A 20,263-nucleotide genomic window follows, 5' to 3' on the forward strand; every position below is an offset into this window, starting at 1 on the left:
GAAGGGGCCTCCTTTACTGGTGATTATTAAGTACATTTTGGCTTGCATAGTTTGCAATGTCTTGCACATTTCTTTTTTGCATGATGTGATCAATTAACATGACTTCCTGCATGATTATTCGCACCCTTTGTAGTTCCTCCTACATATGTTCCTCTTTTTACTCAGCCCCAGTGCTACCCCACATGAAGGTTTGGTCTCACGTACCATGCACGGCAAGCCCTCTAGTTGCAAAAGACCTTTTGTGGGAATAACATGAATTTACAGAGGGTTTACAAGACACCTGTTGCTTACCAATAGTTGGCATTATTGTCACTCTTAGTTGCTCGCTTTTTTATGATTTTCTTTGTACCATCTGGTCCAGTTTGTCCCCCAATGGAGCAGAGCCTCTTTAACATCCTTTGCTTGGCTGACTTGTATTCTCCCACTGCTCACTTTTTAGGTAACTCTTTTTTAGGTCGAAGCCTACCAGGCAGCGCAGCTGTCTAGTTTGCTAATTACTTCTTGGGGATATTCTACTTGCTGGCTCTATTTGTTTTAGGTTGTTTTAGCTTGAGTTCATCCCTTCCATTGCCCAAATTCTATTTACTGTATTCTTCCACCAGTGCTCGATTTCTGTAAGCAGGCCTTTACATCTTCTTCTTATCTTGTCACATTTGATGTGCACCCAAAGACAGAAGTCAGATGTCAGGCTCTGTCTTCCAGGGAGCTTGGTGTTTACTTTTCTTTCTCTTTACTTCAAAGTGAGAGGATGTATGTGATAATCCTGCTGGCTATTGGGTATGTGCTTGAGGAAGGCTGTATGATGCTATATGCACACAACAAGATTTAAATGTCTGTGGAGCTGTTTCAGAATATATCAAAAATAGAAATGCACAAATGAAGCACACTTTTTGGTATTCTGAGGTGTAGTGGAAACAAATATTTTGATTTGATCAAAACAAATCTATACACTAGTTGATGACATTTCCACACATTATCGTTTGTGCGCTACATACTTTTATCAGTAAAACTGATGTTTTAAAAAATCTGCTCTATGCCACTTCAATCTGCGCCTCACTGCTCTACACCACTCTAATGCTTTCTACCCCATACTATACTGTGCACCACTGAACTCTTTGCAACAGCACTCTCCACCTCTCCCCTCTTCACCACTCCACTATGTGCCATTCTACTCTGCAACATTGTGTCTATGCCACTGCACCCTACTCTGTACGACTGTACTCTACGGCAGTGCACTCTATGAAGCCCACTCTACGCCATTCTAATCTACTCTGCACTCTATGCCACTCTGTTCTGCGCCACTGTACTCTACCGTGCACCATTCCACTCTACTTTTAAACAATCCACTGCACTTTGGCACTTTGTGCCACTGCACTCAGTGCCACTCCACTCTACTCTGCAGAACAGCACTCTACGCCAATGCACTCTACATCACTTTATTCAAAACCAATGCACTCTACGCCACTGCAATTCGATGCCAATCTAATCTGCACCTAGGTACTCTATGCCGCTATAACAACACTTTACGTAACTGCTCTATACGCCACTGCACTCAACGCCATTGTAGTCTATGTCACTGCACTCTACGCAACTCAATTCTACTCTGCACCACTGCTCTCTATGCTACTATACTCTACACCACTCTACACTACTGCACTCCATGCCAATGCACTCCAAGCCACTCTACTCTACACCATTGCATTCTAATAAGGCTACTCTGCAACAGTGCACTTTCTGACACTGAACTCTATGTCAGTCTACTCTATGCCACTGCACCCTACGCAACTGCACTCTACTCTGCACCACTCTACTCTGCATCAATGCACTCTATGCCACTACACTCTATACAACTGCACTCTGCATCACTCCACTCTATGGCACTCCACTTTACCTTGCACCACTTCACTCTACTCTGCACCACTCAACTCTATGGCAGTTCACTCTATGCCACTCTACTCTGCAACTTTGCACACTCAGCCACTAAACTCTACACTATTCTTCTTTGCACCACTGCACTTTAGGCCACTGCAATTCCTCTGTGTCACTCTACTCTACACCACTCTACTACACTCTATGCCAATACACTGTATGACACTACACTAAACCCACTATACTCTGCATAGCTCCACTCTAAGTCACTGCATTCTATGAAAATCCACTCTAATCCTCTCTAATCTACTCTGCACCACGGCACTCCATGGCACTGCACTCTGTGACACTGCACTCACTTTATGCCACTGCACTCTACTCTACATTAATACACTCTATTCCACTCTGCACCACTTCACTCTATGCCACTCCACTGTACACCATTTTCAATCTACCCTGTGATGCTCCACTCCACACCACTCTAATCTACCATGCTGCACTCCACGTCACTGCAGTAAATGGTTATGTACTATACACCACTTTACTCAAAATCAAGACACTATGCCAATTCACTCTACGCCAATCTACTCTGCACTACTGCACTCCACGCCAATGTACTCTACTCTGCAACACTTTACTTTATGCCGCTGCATTCTACGCCACTTTGCTCTACACCACTGCACTCTATTCTGTAACACTACACTCTCTGCCATGGAACTCAACGCCTTTGCACTCTGCATCACTCATAGAGTGCAGTGGCATAGACTGTGCCACTGCAGTCTATGCCACTGCACTCTATTCTGTACCTCTCTGCTCTATGAAAAGGCACTCTACGCCAATGCACTCTATGCAAATTAACTCTACACCAGTGCACTTTACGCCACTATACTATACACCATTACACTCTATGCCACCCTAATATTCTGTGCACCACTGCACTCTACTCAACTTCACTGTATGCCTCTCTACTCTGCACTACTCTACTATATGCCAGTGCACGCCACCTCACTCTTCTGTGCACCACTGCACTCTTCACCACTGTACTGTACACCACTCAAGTCTAGGCCACTCCACTCTACTCTGCACCACTCCACTCTATTCCACTTTAATGTGTAACAATCTACTCTGCAGCACTGTGCTTTATGCATCTGCACTCTAAGCCACTGCACTATATGCCACCATTCTATGCAAAAAGAACAAATGATGGACAGAATGCAGAACAATGTCATACATTCACCACAGTAAAGAAATCTGGGCCTAAATCCATTGTTGTTTTGCTCACCCTGCCATTCCAGTTTGGACCCAGCCATATGCAAATCTGTCTTGACCCTGCGCCCAATGGGAACAGTCCAGCCCGAACTGCCAGGTCAGGTCCTCCCCGGACTGGAAACAAGCATCCTAGGACTGGTTTCAGGCTTTCGGCCCTCATCAGCCAGGTTAGCTTGATTCCAGTGGCATGGAGAGCACGGGACCCACGTCTGGGCATACCCGTCCCACTCTGGGAGACAAATGCAAAAAGAACAAATGATGGACAGAATGCAGAACAATGTCAGACATTGACCCCAGTACAGAGATCTGGGCCTAAATCCATCGTTTTTTTGCTCACCATCCCTTTCCAGTTTAAACCTAGCCATATTTAAATCAGTCTTGACCCTGCGCCCAATGGGAACAGTCCATCCCGACCTGCCAGGTCAGGTCCTCCCTGGACTGGAAACAAGCATCCTAGGACCGGTGTCGGGCTTTCAACCCTCATCAGCCAGGATAGCTTGACTCCAGTGGCATGGAGAGTACGGGGCCCACGTCTGGGCATACCCGCCCCACTCGGGGTGACAAATGCAAACAGAGCAAATGATGGACAGAATGCAGAACAATGTCAGACATTCACCCCAGTACAGAGATCTGGGCCTAAATCCATCGTTCTTTTGCTCACCATGCCATTCCAGTTTAAACCCAGCCATATACAAATCAGTCTTAACCCTGCGCCCAATGGGAACAGTCCAGCCCGACCTGCCAGGTCAGGTCCTCCCTGGACTGGAAACAAGCATCCTAGGACCCGTGTCGGGCTCTCAACCCTCATCAGCCAGGATAGCTTGACTCCAGTGGCATGGAGAGCATGGGACCCACGTCTGGGAATACCCTCCCCACTCGGGGTGACAAATGCAAACAGAGCAAATGATGGACAGAATGCAGAACAATGTCGTACATTCACCCCAGTACAGAGATCTGGGCCTAAATCCATCGTTTTTTTGCATACCATGCCATTCCAGTTTGGACCCAGCCATATGCCAATCAGTCTTGACCCTGCGCCCAGGGAGGACCTGGCTTGGCAGTTCGGACTGGACTTTCCCACAAGGAACAGGGTCAAGGCTGATTTGCATACGGCTGGGTCCAAACTGGGATGGCATGGTATGCAAAAAAACGATGGATTAAACCCAGATCCTTGTGACTGGGGGTGAATGTTTGCATTGTCCAGCATTCCGTTCATCAACTGTTTCTTTTGCATACGTCACCCTAAGTGGGAAGGGTATGCCCAGACGTGGGTCCCGTGCTCACTACACCACTGGATTCAAGCTATCCTGGCTGATGAAGGGTGATGCCCTGAACCGGTCCCAGGATGCTTGTTTCTGGTCCAGGGAGGACCTGACTTGGCAGTTCAGACTTGACTGTTCCCACAAGGAACAGGGTCAAGGCTGATATGCATATGGCTCGGTCCAAACTGGGGTGGTGTGGTGAGCAAAAGAATGATGGATTGAACCCAAATCATTGTGATTTGGGGTGAATGTTTACATTGTCCAGCATTCCGTCCATCAACTTTTTTTTTTTGCATAGTCTATGCCACTGCACTTTTCCCTGTACCGCTCTTATTCTATGCCTCCTAAGTATACTCTGAAACAATCTACTTCACGCTACTGCACTCTATGCCGCTGCCTTCTACGCCACTCTACTTCACTCTGAGCCACTCCATTCTATGCCACTGCACTCTACACCACTGCACTCTATCCCACTGCACCACTCTACTCTACTGTGTGCCACTCTACTCTAATCCACTGTACTCTATGCCTATGCAATCTACGCCAATGCAATCAACATCACTTTACTCAAAGAGAGTGCACTCTATGCCAACTACTCTGCACCACTGCACTATATGCCACTATTCCCTACTCTGCAACACTATATGTCACTGTACTTTACACCACTGCATGCTAAGTCACTCCACCATTTCACTCTACGTCACTTCATTCTATGCCACCTTTTCATACTCTGCAACACTGCACTCTCCGCAACTGCCCAGTATGCCAATGCACTCTGCATCACTCCATGCCACTCAAATCTATTCTGCACCACTGCACTCCAAATCACTGCACTCTACACCATTCTATTCTTTGCTACTGCACTCTACCCTGCACCACTCCACGCCTCTTCACTTTTACTCTTAAACACCACTCTATTCCACTGCACTTTACACCACTGCAATCTACTTTGCACCACTCTATTCTGCGCCATGCTACATCACTGCACCCTATATCAATGAACTCTACACCACTTTACTCAAAACCAATGCACTCTACACCACTACTCCAATCTACTCTGCACCACTGTATTTTATGCCACTGCACTCTAAGCCACTCTATGACACTACAATCTATGATTCTTCACTCTATGACACTCTACTTCACTCAACTCTACTCAACTCCATTCTTCTCTACTCTATGCCACTCCACTCTACAACACTCTACTCCACTCTGTCACTTTGCAACACTGCTCCACTCTCGACGCTCTACACAACGCCCTTTATGCCACTTCATGCCACTTTAGTCAACTCTATTCTATGACACACTATTCCACTTTACTTCACTCCACTACTCCACATTATGCCACTCCATGCCACTCCACTCTGCTCTATACTATTCAACTCTACAACACGCTACACCACTCTATGCCATTTCACTCTCCTGCACTACTCCAATCTATGTCATTCCACTCTATGACAATCTACTCCACTCTACGCCACTCTGCTCTGCAACACTCTACACCACTCTAGGCAACACCCTCTATGCCACTCCATTCTGCTCCAAAACACACCATCACACTCTATGTAATGCCACTCTCTGACACTCTACTGCACTCTGACACTCTAGTCCACTCAACTCTATTCCACTCTATGCCCTTCCACTTTCTGACACTCTATTCCTCCACAACACTCCACCCCACAACACTCCACTTCACTCAGCACCACTCAACTCTACTCAACATTACTCTGTGCCACTCCATAACACTCCACTTTACAAAGTCAACTCCACATTGCTCTTCTTTACCCCACTAACTTTTAGCCATGCTGAAAAGCACTTGCACTGGTGTATAACATGGCTTAAACATATTGCCAATAGACTTGCATAGGAGAGACCTATCGGCTTTTTATGGTTAAGCACTTTATGAGAGTGCATGTGTTTTCCACCTCACTCACTCATGTGCGTCTCCCTCCTGCAAAACACATGTGATCTGTGTTGGCCTCTTCCTAGTAACCTTCACCCCTGCAAACCCCCTTCATCCCTGTGCACTATGTTACTACCTCTGCCATGTGCCTCTCCCCTGAAAATCACCATGCCCCTGAGCTCCGCACTGCTCTTACCCTCATGTGCTTCCCCACCTGCAAAACATCCCCACTTCCTTGTCTGCTTCCCCCCTGCAAATCAATCTGCCCCCATGTTGGGTTGCTCTCCCCCATGATTAATGTGAAAAGAGGATACTACTTTTGGTAGAAATTTTGGGTTGGTTTCGAAGAACCACCAAATCTTTATGAAGCTGGAAAAATGATTCTTCTAAAGTTGGTGCTTGAAGCTCACCAACATGCCTTAGTGAGGTGATAGGAATTAAGAAAGCAACCTTCCAAGAAAGAAATTGGAGGGGGCAATTATGTAATGAGTCAACGGGTGGACCTGTAAGTCTTGTTAGAACCATATTGAGATTCTACATAGGCGCAGGTAGACCCCTAGGTGCTACCGCTCTTTTAAGGCCTTCCACAAAAGCCTTAATTACTGGCATTTTCAATTACAATAAGTGATGTCTGTTTTGAAGATAGGCAACTACTGCTGCCATATGTAGACGTATAGAAGTGTAAGCAAGACCTGAGCATTGTAAGTGCAGAAGATAACAAATAATGTTTTGTATAGATGCATTTAGTGGATACATTTTTTGGTTAGTGCAATAAATAATTAATATTTTTCATTTAGCTGCATAGCAAGCTCTAGTGGTAGGTTTACGTACTTCCTTAAGAATGGCCATGCATTCTGCTTGCAGATTTAAATCCCCAAATTCCATGACTTGAGGAGCCAAATCGCCAGGTTTAGCTCCTTTTGGTTTGGGTGTCTGATTTCTCTATGGTTCTGAGTTGGAAGATTTGAACTGAGGTGAAGCTTCTCTAGTGGGACTACTGAGAGTTCTAGTAGTGTGTTGACTCATAGTTGACAAGCCCATGTTGGAGCTACTAGAATGAGGGTGAGAGACACTTGTCTGAGTTTTCGAACCAGAAATTGATGAAGAAGGAGAGGTGGAAAAGCATAGGCAAATATTTCTGACCAATCTATTCATATCGCATTGCCTTTGGATAGAGGGTGTGGGAACCTGGAGGTAAAGATAGGGCATTTTGCCTTCTGTGCAGTCGGAAAAAGGTCTATTTGTGGAAGTATGGAAGGAGGACTTGGAGGTGGAGTTCCCACTCGTGGACTTTTTGCTGCATCCTACTGAGTAGGTCTGCAAAGTCGTTGTCCGTCCCTGGAGATGTTCTGCTAAGAGATGGATTTTGTGACGTATTGCCCAATGCCAAATGGTCTGAGAGAGGCGCGATAACTGTAGAAAGTGTGTCCCCCTCTGCTTTTGTACATAGTACATAGCTGTCATATTGTCTGCCCGGATTAGGAGAACTTTTCTTGTAAGGTGAGATAGAAATACTTTCAACGCTAGGTGAACAGCTTGAAGCTCTAGGTAGTTGATATGGAGATTCTAGTGTTTGACATCCCAGAGACCCTGAACTGTTAGACCTTGAAGATGAGCGCCCCACCCTGGGATGGACGCATCTGCTCTTAGCACGATCTGCGGGACAGGGTTGATGAACAGCTGCCCCTTTAACAGGTTTTGTGTGTTCCAGCACTGCAGAGAGCGATGAGTGCGGCAGTCTACCAACACTAGATTGTTGAGTTGACCCTGTGATTGAGTCCACTGTCGTGCTAATCATACCTGTAGAGGACGCCTGCTTAGTCTTGCATGGGGCACTATGGCAATGCATGATGCGATCATTCCTAGAAGACACATGAAAGTTTTGACTGTTAAGCATTGATTGTCTTGGATTTGTGGTAGCATTGTTTGGCAATTTTGATTCCTGGCTGGTTTTGTATAGGCTAGACCCGTGTGAGTGTTGAGCATAACTCCCAGATATCGATGCAGCTGTGGAGGTTGAAGATGGGATTTTTGAGCATTGATAGTGAATCCCGGCTGATGTAGAAGATTTATGGTCATTTGAGTGTACTGGTGACACAGTAGGTGTCTATTGGCTTTGATAAGCCAATCGTCCAGATATGGGAAGACATGAATGTTTTGTCTTCTTAAATGTGCTGTTACCACTGCTAAGCATTTGGTGAAAACCCTGGGTGCAGTGGCGACTCCGAATGGAAGCACTTTTAGTTGATAATGTTTGCCTGCTGTGACAAATTTGAGATATTTGTGATGTGCTGGGTGAATAGGGATGTTAACGTATGCGTCTGATGAGTCTAGTGCTGACATGTAGTCTCCTTGCTGTAGAAGTGGAAGCACTTTTGAAGTGTGACCATATGGAAGTGTTCTGATAGTATGTAGTGGTTTTAAGGCCTGAGGTCTAAAATAGGCCGTAGAGATGCGTCCTTTTTGTGAATTAGAAAGTACATGGAGTAAATCCCTGATCCTTGATGTTGTATTGAGACTGGCTCTATAGCTCCTTTGAGTAACAGAGCTTACACTTCTTTTTTGAGCAGTTGTCGATATTCCAGAGAGATTCTGTGTGTGCGAGGTGGAATATTGGGAGGATTGCTGATGAGTTCCAGGCAATAACCATGTTAGATAAGGTGCATGTAAAAACATTAATCAAACATTTTGCGCTGCACGGCATTCATCGCAATCACTGACAAAATTTAACGGTTATTAGTGATATTTACATTTAAATAAAAAATGTAACCAGAAAAAGAGGTATCCATCATTTAAAAACAGCTGCAAAGAGGCGCTAAAGTGCACAGCTGTTCATCGTCCAGAGCAAATCAAGAGACTCGCTTGCTGTGGTGGTTACTTCTGTGGTATCAGACAGCTCATCAGTGAGGCAGTTAATGGTTAGATAACAGCTCAGGGTCAAGATTGCTTGTGCCATGCTGTGCTGCCACTGGGCGATAAGGGCTAGGAAGATGAAACTATGCTAGTAGATTTAATTCCTCCAGTTGCTTGTTTTTATGTTAAATTGTTTTTATATTTGATTTGTGTTTTTACTCTGTAAATGATGATATGAATTGTATTTTAAAGTTTGTTGTCCTTTATGATTTTTTTCTAAAAATCGAAATAAAGACTTGACTTGACTTGACTTGACTTGACTATGGCAGAAACTTGATGTTCCTTGAGCAGGGTTCCACTGATCCTAAACATTGCCAAGTCTTTTGATTAAAACTAGTGCACTTCCTTACGAGTAGGATAGCGCTTAAAGGGAGTAGAGTCTAACCCGAGGTGTACTGTAAGCCTTTGTGGAGTGAATTCGATGTTATGACACTGAGAATTGCAAAATCACCAGATCAGGAGACTGAAGCGACGGTGTAGACAGCTTCAATTGTGTACCGACGATGCGTTCCCCTTTAGCTTTTTGAACATATAGATGCAGCAGGAGCTGTGTTTTCTGGATGGCAGATATGCAAGTTGGATGAAGATCGTCAAACTCGTGTTTGCCAATAGGATGCCCTCGCTGCAGCACTGGACTCCCAGTTTGTTCCACTTAGATCTCAGTTTTGAAGAGTGCACGTGCATCAGTGCTGTGCAGATATATACAACGTGCTCCAGGGATTTGACTGATTTCCCGCAACCCCTGCACTCAAGCTCATCTGAAGGGTGCCGCCGGGGATCTAGGTGTTACAGGAAGTGCCACTCACTCAGTCTAAGTGCCACAAATCTCTGCTTTAGGCGCAGGGTGTATGTGCAAGCAAAGTATGGCGATGAGGAAACCGACTGATAGAAGTTAATTACCGCCCATGCATGTTTGCGTTTGGCTAGGATTGCCTTGTCTGACAAGTAGCAGCACTGTTGGATTCGCTTCTTAATACTTGTTTTAAACACTTGTTTTTTTTACTTGAATTGAGATTCCACAGTTTGCTTGCTGACTATTGCAACATGCAGTTGTTAAGGTACTGACTGTATGACCCACCTAACTTGCTGGGGCTGAAGTCAGTAGAGACTCTAAGGAGTCGGCTCTGGCCTGTCTAAGCTTGTGACACAAGTTGAGAAAAGCACCTGCACTTTACATTTCATAATTAAGGAGACCAAGCTCCAATCGGATCTGGGATGCAGATGAGGTTTTTGGCAGCCAAAGCACTTTTTTGTTGACTTTCATCACATGTTGATTTAGTGTGGTGGGGAGCTTGCCTAAAGAGATTTTGAAGCTATACGACAAGGTGAGCCCTATCTTGGCTCGCATTACTACCAGCTTTAGGGCTAGACTTGGGCCTGACACTTTTTTTTAGAAAGTTTGGAAAAACTGAATTGAAGGTGCTGTTGCTTTTATAGCAATTTCACTGTGGTGCTTGACAAGGGCACCTCTAGCACTGATGGGGACTCCCAGGTATTTGTACATTTTTCTAATGATATTTGAAGGTTATTGTATGACCAGCCGCCGCCTCTGCAACTTTTCCTGCCAAACCGACTTGAATTTTCCTTAGATTTACCTCCAAATTATTCCTGATAGTGTAGCTGTGTAATTTATTTAGCAGTCTTTGCAACCCAACACTCGTAAGACTAAAAAGAGCGAGGTCATCAGCATATAGGAGATTGCTGATCTGAGCCTCACCAATTCGAGGAGGAATCTAGTTCTACAGAGAGGTTGGCTAAAAACAGGTTGAAAAGCAGGGGAGCTAGCACACATCCCTGCTTGACTCCCCTAGACATCTGAATTTTTCTGGATAAGTGAGAATCGGCACCAAGCTTGACTTGAATCCAGGTGTTGGTTTGTAGCTGGATGGTTAACTCTAGTCGTTAGGCCAATAGTCCCGATGATTTTGTTAGCGTGGCCCAGAGAGCTTCCCTTGGCATGCAGTCCAAGGCTACTTTGATGTCCACAAAGCAGCAAAAAAGAGCCGAAGAGGTGTTATCTCTGCTTGGTGCGGAGCAGGAAGGCTTTGTGTGCGCGTTTGGTGATGAGCCGGAGGGCGGGGCAGCCGAATCTCGGTGCCTACCATGGCCAGATGACAGTGGTGACCTGGAAGCTTTTTGTTTTAAGGGAACCAAAGGTTTTTGTGTGTGGCGGTGGGCTTTGGGCAGCTTGACCAATTGGTTGATCCTGTGACCCCAGATCGATCTTGAGGTCGGAGTCGGAATCTTGAACTCGAAAGGCCCCTTATCCTTCAGCAGCTGAAGCTTCAAGATCTTCCTCTTCCTGTTTGATATCTTGTTGTCCGAAGATATTGGGCAAGTGTTTGAAGCTCTGCCTCTGCATTTTCTATGTCAAGCCCGATGGTCCTCCAAGGTCTTCATGGATCGAAACAACCGGCAGGCCTCACAATCTTCTTCCTTGTGCTTGGGGGACCAGCACAGGTTGCAGACTTTGTGCAAGTCAGTAGCGGGTACTTGGAATAGCACCGGCGGCAGAATTGAAAAGGAGTCCGTTCCATCAGCAGATAAGCATGGATGGAGTTGGTAATAAGTATGAACTTGTCCGACCCCTTAATGGAACGTCTCCCGAATTTATACACGCGAGGGAAGGAAAATGCATTTGAAGGTGTACCGACGAGGGTAGAGTAGATTACGCACTGAAAGGATCCCGAAAACAGTCTCAAACTGGATTGCTCTAATAAAATGTCCAAACCTGATTGCGGAAAGAAAACAATCTAACAATGGAGTTAATGCCCATGCATACAATTACAGAAAGGAGGAGCCACTTTACCTTGTGATTTGAAAGACTTCTACCAAGAAAAACTACTTGCAAACATCCAGACCCAACACTATATGGCAGGAGTATGCAATGGATGTGAATCTACATAGCTACATGCCAAGAAGAGATGCTTACAGGGCAAGTAACATAATCCTTTTGCTTAATTTCACAAAATGTTTGTGGCATTTCCCAATCATTTTTGGGGAACTTTATTGCAAATTAAGAGAAACCCTGAAAACGTGTCTTAAAGTTTAAAAAGTTCTCTCTTTAAAAACTGCAGACAATAATATCATATGAATGGCTAAAGGCCTTTTCATTAAGAAGACTTGTCTTCATGGCACCTTATTAGAAAGTGTTAACACACAATGGCACTTTCTAGATTCTAAAACTTGCACTGTGATTGTTAACATGCAGACACCTAAAAATATTTTCGATGTGTGTTAAATCCATGGTTAAATAGGCCACAAAAGTGTTTTATTTTAGCCTGTGCATCTTCTCATAACATCCTTTATAGTCTGTGGAGATTTCACCCCAGCGTCAACGGACAGCTCCTGTAGATATGCATAAATAACGGAAGATACAATGTTTCTACTGCTTCTGAAATGTATTGCTGTATCCCCTTTTTTCACTACACATTCGCATTGTTTGACCCTGCTGCATTGTATATTACTAGAAATGGGCAACATGTTTATTACGCTGGCGTGATTGCGTAATTTCCAGCGTTCTGTGTTGTGATTGTTACTCAAACTTGCCATGAAATTACGCAATCATGCCACGTAGTAATGTAGTATAATTGAGGGCCGCTTGGGTAAAAATCTCATCGCAGGCGCACTGCAACCATGCGATCAAACGAGTGTGAGGGGCATTAGTCTGCAGCACTTGTGGGTTTTTTTCTGGGCGCAATTTTTTCAGCGAATAGTGATTCCTCAATTCCAAATTTGATGAGAGGATGAAGTTCACATATCGATAAAATAAAATGACTATTCACGTTTCGCGCAATTTTTCAAAATTTCAGGAAATTATGCAAATTTTGCACACCACTATGTACGTAATCAGTCTAACAACAAAAATGGGTGCCATGAAGAGAACATTCTCGGGCACCGGTATAAAAGTTGCTCAGTGAATAGGAGGCTGTGACCTTTTCCACAGGAGTGCACTGTATTTAAGCAGGAAGGAATTCCTCGTGCACTTTTGTGTGTCCAGCTGTGGTGCAGCTAGGGGGCAAGTGAGCCCAATTGCAATCAAGGAAAAACGAGCCCCCATCCTCTGGTTAGGTAGCAAAAAAATAGGCCACTAATTGGGGTGAAGTGAGAACCTCACTCTGGCCGCACCTGCTGCTCTATTGATCGCCACTCCCTTAATGTCCAGCGGAAATTAGCTTTGAAAACGCAGTGTCTTTCGCAGCAGGTCTGCAAGCTGCAATGCACATTTCCAGAACGCAAGGACTTAATTCAGCCACATAAATTCAGCCATGTTTTAAGGAAACAAAATAGGTGTTGGGAGCGCGGACTGATGCCCGCGTTCATGAATGATTATCGCAGGGTGCGTGTGCGAGTTCAGATCACTTCCACAAGGGCCGCTGTTGCCCTGGAAGTGACCAGCCGAGGCTCACCCAGTGGAGGTTTTTGTTTCGATAAATATTGAACGGAGCTGGAGTCATCCAGGGTGCCACAATTCATCTCAGGTGTCAGCGAAGGCGTCCCTCTCTGCGGCCTGGCCGAGGGCTGATATGAGGGAGGCAGCTCGGAGTGAGTGAGCCCTCCAGCGGCAATAAAACCCGGTCACCTCTCCCTGCTCCCTGGCGGGGTCTCTGGAAATATTTTTTTTTTAAAAGAGAAAGGGCTCGAAATCGAACCATCCATGCTTGCAACACCGTGGCCAGCAGTGGACGTTGCTGCTTTTTCTGAAAGTATTGCATATTTTTCGTCCTGTGCAGTTTCAGTGATTTAGCCTCCATCTTTAATATCTGTCGGCCATCTTGTCAGGCAGAAACTGATAATAGCGCCATGGTACACAGCATTGATTGGGAATTGGAATTTAAACATTGCTTTTGCTGGTATTCACTTTGAGGGGGTGGACATCGCCTGTGATGGTACATAGGCCAGCGCGACGTTCAATAAACTCTTTTCCAACTCAAAAACACGTCTCCGAGCCTCCAGAATGATAAACAAGGAGCAGTGTGTTTTGTGTTACAGCAGAAGAACAGTCAAATCAAGGGTGCTTTTAAGGGCTGTGGTAGGTGCAGAGCTGTGTACTTGCCACAGAACAGAATGAAAACGTGTTTGTTTGCTAAGATGTAGACACGGGCTTCTGAATTTTCAATGTTTGTGTTGCTGACACGAACTGGCACAACATTGCAACCTACTAAGGGGTCTTGCAAATGATATTATTGCTACAAATTGTAATGGCACATCACAAACACAACTTTCCTGAATACTTCACGTCTCATGGACATTTTGATACGACCAGGTTTCTGCTTTATTGAAAACGCTTAGGCAGCTGAATATTTTACTATTCAGATCTTTAACATAGGCCACGTTTCATTTTATTTTGCATTTTGAATGATGTTCTGAAAATATGTCTGCACAGGTTAACATAGTGCACAGAATGTGTTACTGGTCGCCTTGTCTTCAATCCAACGGCCCCAATAAAGGCTTAATTTGTACCAGATGAGTTTTATGACTGTTCTAAAGTGTTACACATTTGTTGAACCCTGCCCCTTTATAGCCTGTCTGCCTGCCTGCCTGCCTGCTGTCTGTCTGTCTGTCTGTCTGTCTGTCTATCTATCTATCTGTCTATTTCGCTGACTGTCTATCAATCTAACAGTCTACCTTGGTCTGTCTACTCGTCTACATGGTTAATATGATTTGTTTTATGCTGCTAGTTACTTGTCTCCAATCCAAGTGCCCCAATAAAGGCTTAGTTGTGCCAATGCTGGTTTCCCGCAGTTTCCACTGTGCAAAATATGTGTATGTCTGTCTGTCTGTTCTATCTATCTATTTATCTATCTGTCTCTGTCTGCCTGCCTGTCTAGCTGTCCATCCATCCATCCATCCATCCATCTTCTTTCTTTCTGCTGGGCCCGTTTTATTTTATTGTGTGGTGTTATTCTGCTACAGGTTGTCAATAAAAGCGCCGGGACACTCTATAGAGTAACCGTGCGCTATAAAAGACTAAACTAACATAACATAACATAACATTTATTTATTTATTTTTGAGTTTCATATAGCGCCAGCTAGCCCTGGGGTATCAGAGCGCTTTGCATGTTAGGTGATTATGTTTACAAGAGGCACATGAGGGGATGCATAAGAGTCAAAGTTAGAGAGCGATTCAGCAGTAAGTGGTTAAAAAGTCACAACAGTGTAACACAAGGATGCACTGAGGAATGGCATGGTGAATGGCGTTGTGGGTGACACAGGCTGTCTTGGAGATGCATCTTCCTTCGATGGGAAGCCAGTTAAGACTCTTGAGGGCTGGAGAGATGTGATTGTCTCTTTTAATTCCCGTGTGGAGTCTGGCAGCCGCGTTGAGAACTGCGGTCAGGGGCGCAAGGCGACATTTTGGAGTTCCTGTAAGGAGGGCATTGCCGTAGCCAAGTTTTGAGCTGACAAGACATTGCTCTACTGTCTTAACATCGTCTGGGGGGGATAAACAGTTTTATTTTCTTGAGCTGCTGACCCCTCTCTTGCGGAGTTTTTGATGTGGTCCTTCATCGACATGTTTTCGCCCAGGGTGATGCCCGAGTACTTAACAGAGTTATCTATCTAATGTTTTGGGGAAACTATTGTGCTTCCAAAATACCGACTGTGCAAAAATATAAAGCCACAAAGGGCCTCTCGGATGGGGGGGGGGGGCACACTTGCCAGTTATTTATTTACTTGTTGCATTGTTTTTCACGCGGTAGCTTTGCGCGGTGAAGGTAGTGCTCTGGGCTGTCTTTGTTTGAGCCCTGTTTGAGGGTGGCAGTGCTTGCTGGCATCTGCTTCACAGATCTGCTGATAATTGTGAAAGGGGTCCTTCCCTAAACCTCTCCAACTAGTGCCTGGAAGGAGCCAGTTCTACATTGGAAAGTTGGTGGTCTTCAGTAATAATATGCTGTAGATGAAGCTGTCTCCGTCTTTTATGTCATTCGCTCACTTGCCTGGGCACTCTTCTTGTATGTGCACGTGCTTTATTCTTTCCATGTATTATGCTAGTGTTTAGGCCTCATAGCACGTGAGACCCCACAATGGTGTATTTCTGCCCTGGAAGCAAAGCAGAGGGTATCTTTTCGGAGGGCGCCCGGCCTTGCAGCTCTATTCTCACCTATTACTCATTAATTCCAGTTGCATTGTTCATGTGGGCCTCTGTCCCAGGGCCATCTGGCTTAAAGGACTTCTTTGTCTCTTGGACTTGAAAGTAGTAGGGATCGAAGGGAAGGATACACACCGCATCACAATGCACCAGGTATGGAAGTGCATCGTGAACAAAATCACTATATCAGATTATTTAAAAAAAACACCTTTGTATTCGACCCAAGCCTCGCCCCAAATTTCATCCTGTAGCAGACTGGTGCACAGGCGTTCAAACCCAACATGACTTTGCAATGCATGAGGCTTGAGTCTTCTAAACGGGTTTTGTGGAATTCTCACTTGATGAGAGAACACGTTGATCCTAAAATAATAAAAGTATATATGGCAGTAACAGGGAAGTTCTTTCCAATGCCAGACAGGAACTTTAAATCAATCACAACCGCATAAAACACATGTTCAAACTTTTAAGAACAATTCAAACTACACCAGGCCCTTAAATTCATTAAAAGGGCCAACTTGGACAGTTTTTAATAGTTCTTCAGAGTTTCGGAGAAGTTTAAACACGACGTCACTTCCTGTTCACTCGTCTTAATGTTCGTGTATATATATGTGAGGCATGTGTTGTAATTATGCGGACGTACAATATTTTCAGAGGATTGTGGCAAATTCTGAATGCAAATTGACCCTGTGCCAAGGTCCCATGTCGCCTAGATAGGCGGGATGAGTTGGCATCCAGCAGATATTTGGCAGAAAAGGTCGTGATTAGAACCCTATAATTTTGTGCATCACTCAACAGCTTGTGTAGGAAATGCGTAATCGCTGCGTTTGCAGGCGGGGGTCCCTGAAGGCTCCGCAAAATGAGATCCAGCACACTGGAGCAGGGCAGGCTCTTCGTAGAGCTACGGCGCCAATAATCGTCCGCTCTTGGGACAGACGGTTGTGCCTCGTGAGGTAATTACAGGCCCTTTTAGCTTTCTGCGACGGGATTGGCGTCGTGCGTGGGTGCCGAGAAAGGGGCACACAGTAGCGGCACTGAGAACAACTTGATGACCAAGTGGCTGTCACAAAGTCATCCTTATCGGATCGTTCCAACCGGATCCCGCGTGGGTATCACCTGGGTTGCAAGTCAGCGGGTTCCCGGAGGTTATGACTCCACGTGGGAGTCAACTACCTCCGCGCGGACTCCCATAAAAGTTAGGGGTAGGCAAACGACTAGTTAATTACTTACCTCGTTTACCAACGAAGGGAAAAAAAGGCTTGTATTTTTTTTTTAGTTGTGCTCCTTTTCATTACTTTAAAATTCTGCCCCAACAAAATGCTTCCGTGGTTCACACGGTACAAGAGAGATGTGGGCGAGGACAGGATCTGCCTGTTTGGGGAGCGCCTGTTGGAAATAAAGGGCTCGGAGTTGACGCACGACCACGTGAGCAGCTGCAAGAGCGCGTTATGGCGGCACTTGCAGCCGAGCCCGAGCCGCCGGTGCCTGCCAGCAGGCTGCCCCCTTTTATCTGCGCACTGCACGGGCTTTCCTTGCCTTAATTCTACCAGCCAAGGCTGGCCAAGCCCTGGTCCATCGGATGAAGAGGGTATGCTGCACGAGTGAGGAAAAAAATGTAACTTTAACACGATGGAATTCGTCCCAAGGTATATCCTCCGGTCGTTCATTAAAGGGGTGAGTTGTAGCTTTTCATGGCAGAGGTCTGTGGTAGTGTGGGTGCGCGTGTGAGCTTAAATTGTCAGTCCCTACTCAACATAGTTTAGCATCTACTGAGGAACTTGGAGGCTGCGTTCGGCACTTGTGTTTATTTGAATCACGGGCTGAGTGTGGTTAGCCCTGGCCCTTGTCGTTTCTAAACCCTTAGAATTACTTGGACGGTGTCTCTGTATAGATCCAACGGTGACAATTCCAGGGCCAGGCACGCAGCAGCCATCTTCTCGCATCGGTAATTTGGGATTAATAAATTCTGTGGCTTTTGTACCCATTCCCCCTATTAAGGAAGCGACCACCACGAGTGCTTAATAATGTACATGGAAGTCGAGGAAGTGCCTTTATGCGTTCAGAATGGATGAATGAATAACTATGACCACCCACCGCCGATCGATGCGTTCAAAACATGTATTCTTCTTGTTTTAAATTTCTTAAGGGGCGTTTCAGTGCAGGTGGGACCCCACCATATCCTCCCAGGCAGAGTTTATTTTGAATAAATCTCGTTATTTCATCCATGCAAATTCTGCCGCTTTTTGAATATACACATAGGCGAGTCCGTGTGCACATTATGGACAGGTTCCTGGTCAGGAGGGCGCAGGCGTTGCGCTAGATTTGCGCCCTGCAGCTCCCGGCTTTGCATAAGGTCAGAGTGCCGAGCTGTGATTTATGGTCCCAGAGAGTTGGGGGCGCCCTGCCACAATGAGCGCATCTCCATTCAGCCCCACAGAGGCTCATTGTGCAGCTTTTCGGCATATTTCCGTGTTTAGGTTATTGTGAGACTTATCTTTTATATTCGCTATTCTAAGGGCAACTTTGTGCCTTTTCGGTACATTTTGTGCTAAGATTCATAAAGTGCGCTCTCGGTATATTTACCGTTCTTAGGTTCATGTTGTGCGTTGTCGGTATATTCGCCACTCTAGTGTTCTATGTGTGTGTTGTCGGTATATCACCGTGTTAGGGTTCATTGTGTATGTTTTCTGTGTAGTCGCCGTCGTAAAGTTCATTGCCTATGTTTTGGGTGGATTCGACGTTTTAGGGTTCATTGTGTGCATTGCCAGTATATTCACCTCCCTAACTAAAATTCCTTGCTTGTGCTTTCGGTACCCATTCACTATTCTACAATTAATTGCGGGCGCTATTTGCATATTTCACACGCTAAGGTTCGTTGCTTGTGTTTTCTGTTTATGGAGCATGTTAGGGTTGATTGTGGATGTTTTCTGGGGTTCGCCGTCTTGTGTGTTTTTTTGTGTGTTTTTACCGTGCTAAGCTTCATTGTGTGCCTTATCGATATATTTACCACATACAATCTAATTCCGTGTGTTCTGAGTTATTCATTCAACATTTTTTATATTAATTGTGTGTGATTCCTGTGTATTCACCGTGTTTGCGTACGTTCCCGGTGTTAAGGGTCACTGTGCGTGTTTGCTGTATATTCGACACATTAAGGTACATTATTGTATTTTGAGTATGTATACTAGACTCAAATGGTTTCCTTGTGTTTTTTGTGTATTCGGCACACAAAGGGGCAATGCTTGTGTTTTCTGTGTATTCGACAAACGTAAGTTGCATTGCTTGTGTTTTCTGTGTATTAGTGTTAGGGTTCACCATGAGTCCTATCGGCAATACTCGCCGTGGTAAAGTGCATTGTGAATGTTTTCTGTGTAATCGCCATCCTAGTTTTTTGTATATTCAACCTTAGGGTTCATTATGTGTGTTTTTGGCAATACTCACCGTTTTAAAGTTCATTTCGTGTACCCACGGTATGTTCTCTGAGTAGTTTTTGTATGTGTGCTATATATCATCCTGATAGAGAAATAACGCGACAAGTGCGTTAAGGAAAATATTGAAAAAATGGCGCAGATATTTTCAATAAACAGCGCTTATTCTTTTTAAGGTTCACAAGAAACAGCGCAAGAGTTGATAATTTTCCTGAAAGTAGAAGGTTAATGTAATTATCTATTGCGTGCAAGCCCCTACCTTTGATTTCCTGCGCACAGAACCTCGTATTTCGAATATTTCCATTTGTTTATTTCACCTTCAAAATAAAATTTGAGCTTTAATTGTTGCCAGTTGCTTGTCAGCCTTTCCTGTGATTTATCGCCCAATTCTGCGCGTCCTGGCCCAATTAAAATCTCTTAAACTGGAGTCCTGCCTTACAAAACCTAAACACAAAGGCTAGGTGAGGGGGCTGCTGTGCATACAATTTTCGTGAATATTTCAAGCAGAAAGGTTTGAAAAGGTGAGAATGGG

General features: G+C 44.9%; 1 protein-coding gene across 5 annotated transcripts in view; it reads left to right on the plus strand.

Moving 5' to 3' along the window:
- Positions 1 to 20,263, plus strand: part of HOXA3 (homeobox A3) — a 130,666-nt gene that overhangs the window by 77,080 nt on the left and 33,323 nt on the right. Inside the window, exon 1 of one of the 5 annotated variants that reach the window (XM_085631633.1) lies at positions 17,232 to 17,256. The exons of 2 other annotated variants lie outside the window; for them this stretch is intronic. The gene's annotated coding sequence lies outside the window, so the exon portion shown is untranslated. Of the gene's footprint in view, positions 1 to 17,231; positions 17,257 to 17,727; positions 17,978 to 20,263 lie in introns of those variants that run through there. 2 more of the 5 variants (XM_085631629.1, XM_085631632.1) reach the window with 2 other exon arrangements.

This window comes from Triturus cristatus, chromosome 10 (assembly GCF_964204655.1).
Source record: "Triturus cristatus chromosome 10, aTriCri1.1, whole genome shotgun sequence".
In the NCBI taxonomy this organism is placed as follows: Eukaryota; Metazoa; Chordata; class Amphibia; order Caudata; family Salamandridae; genus Triturus; species Triturus cristatus.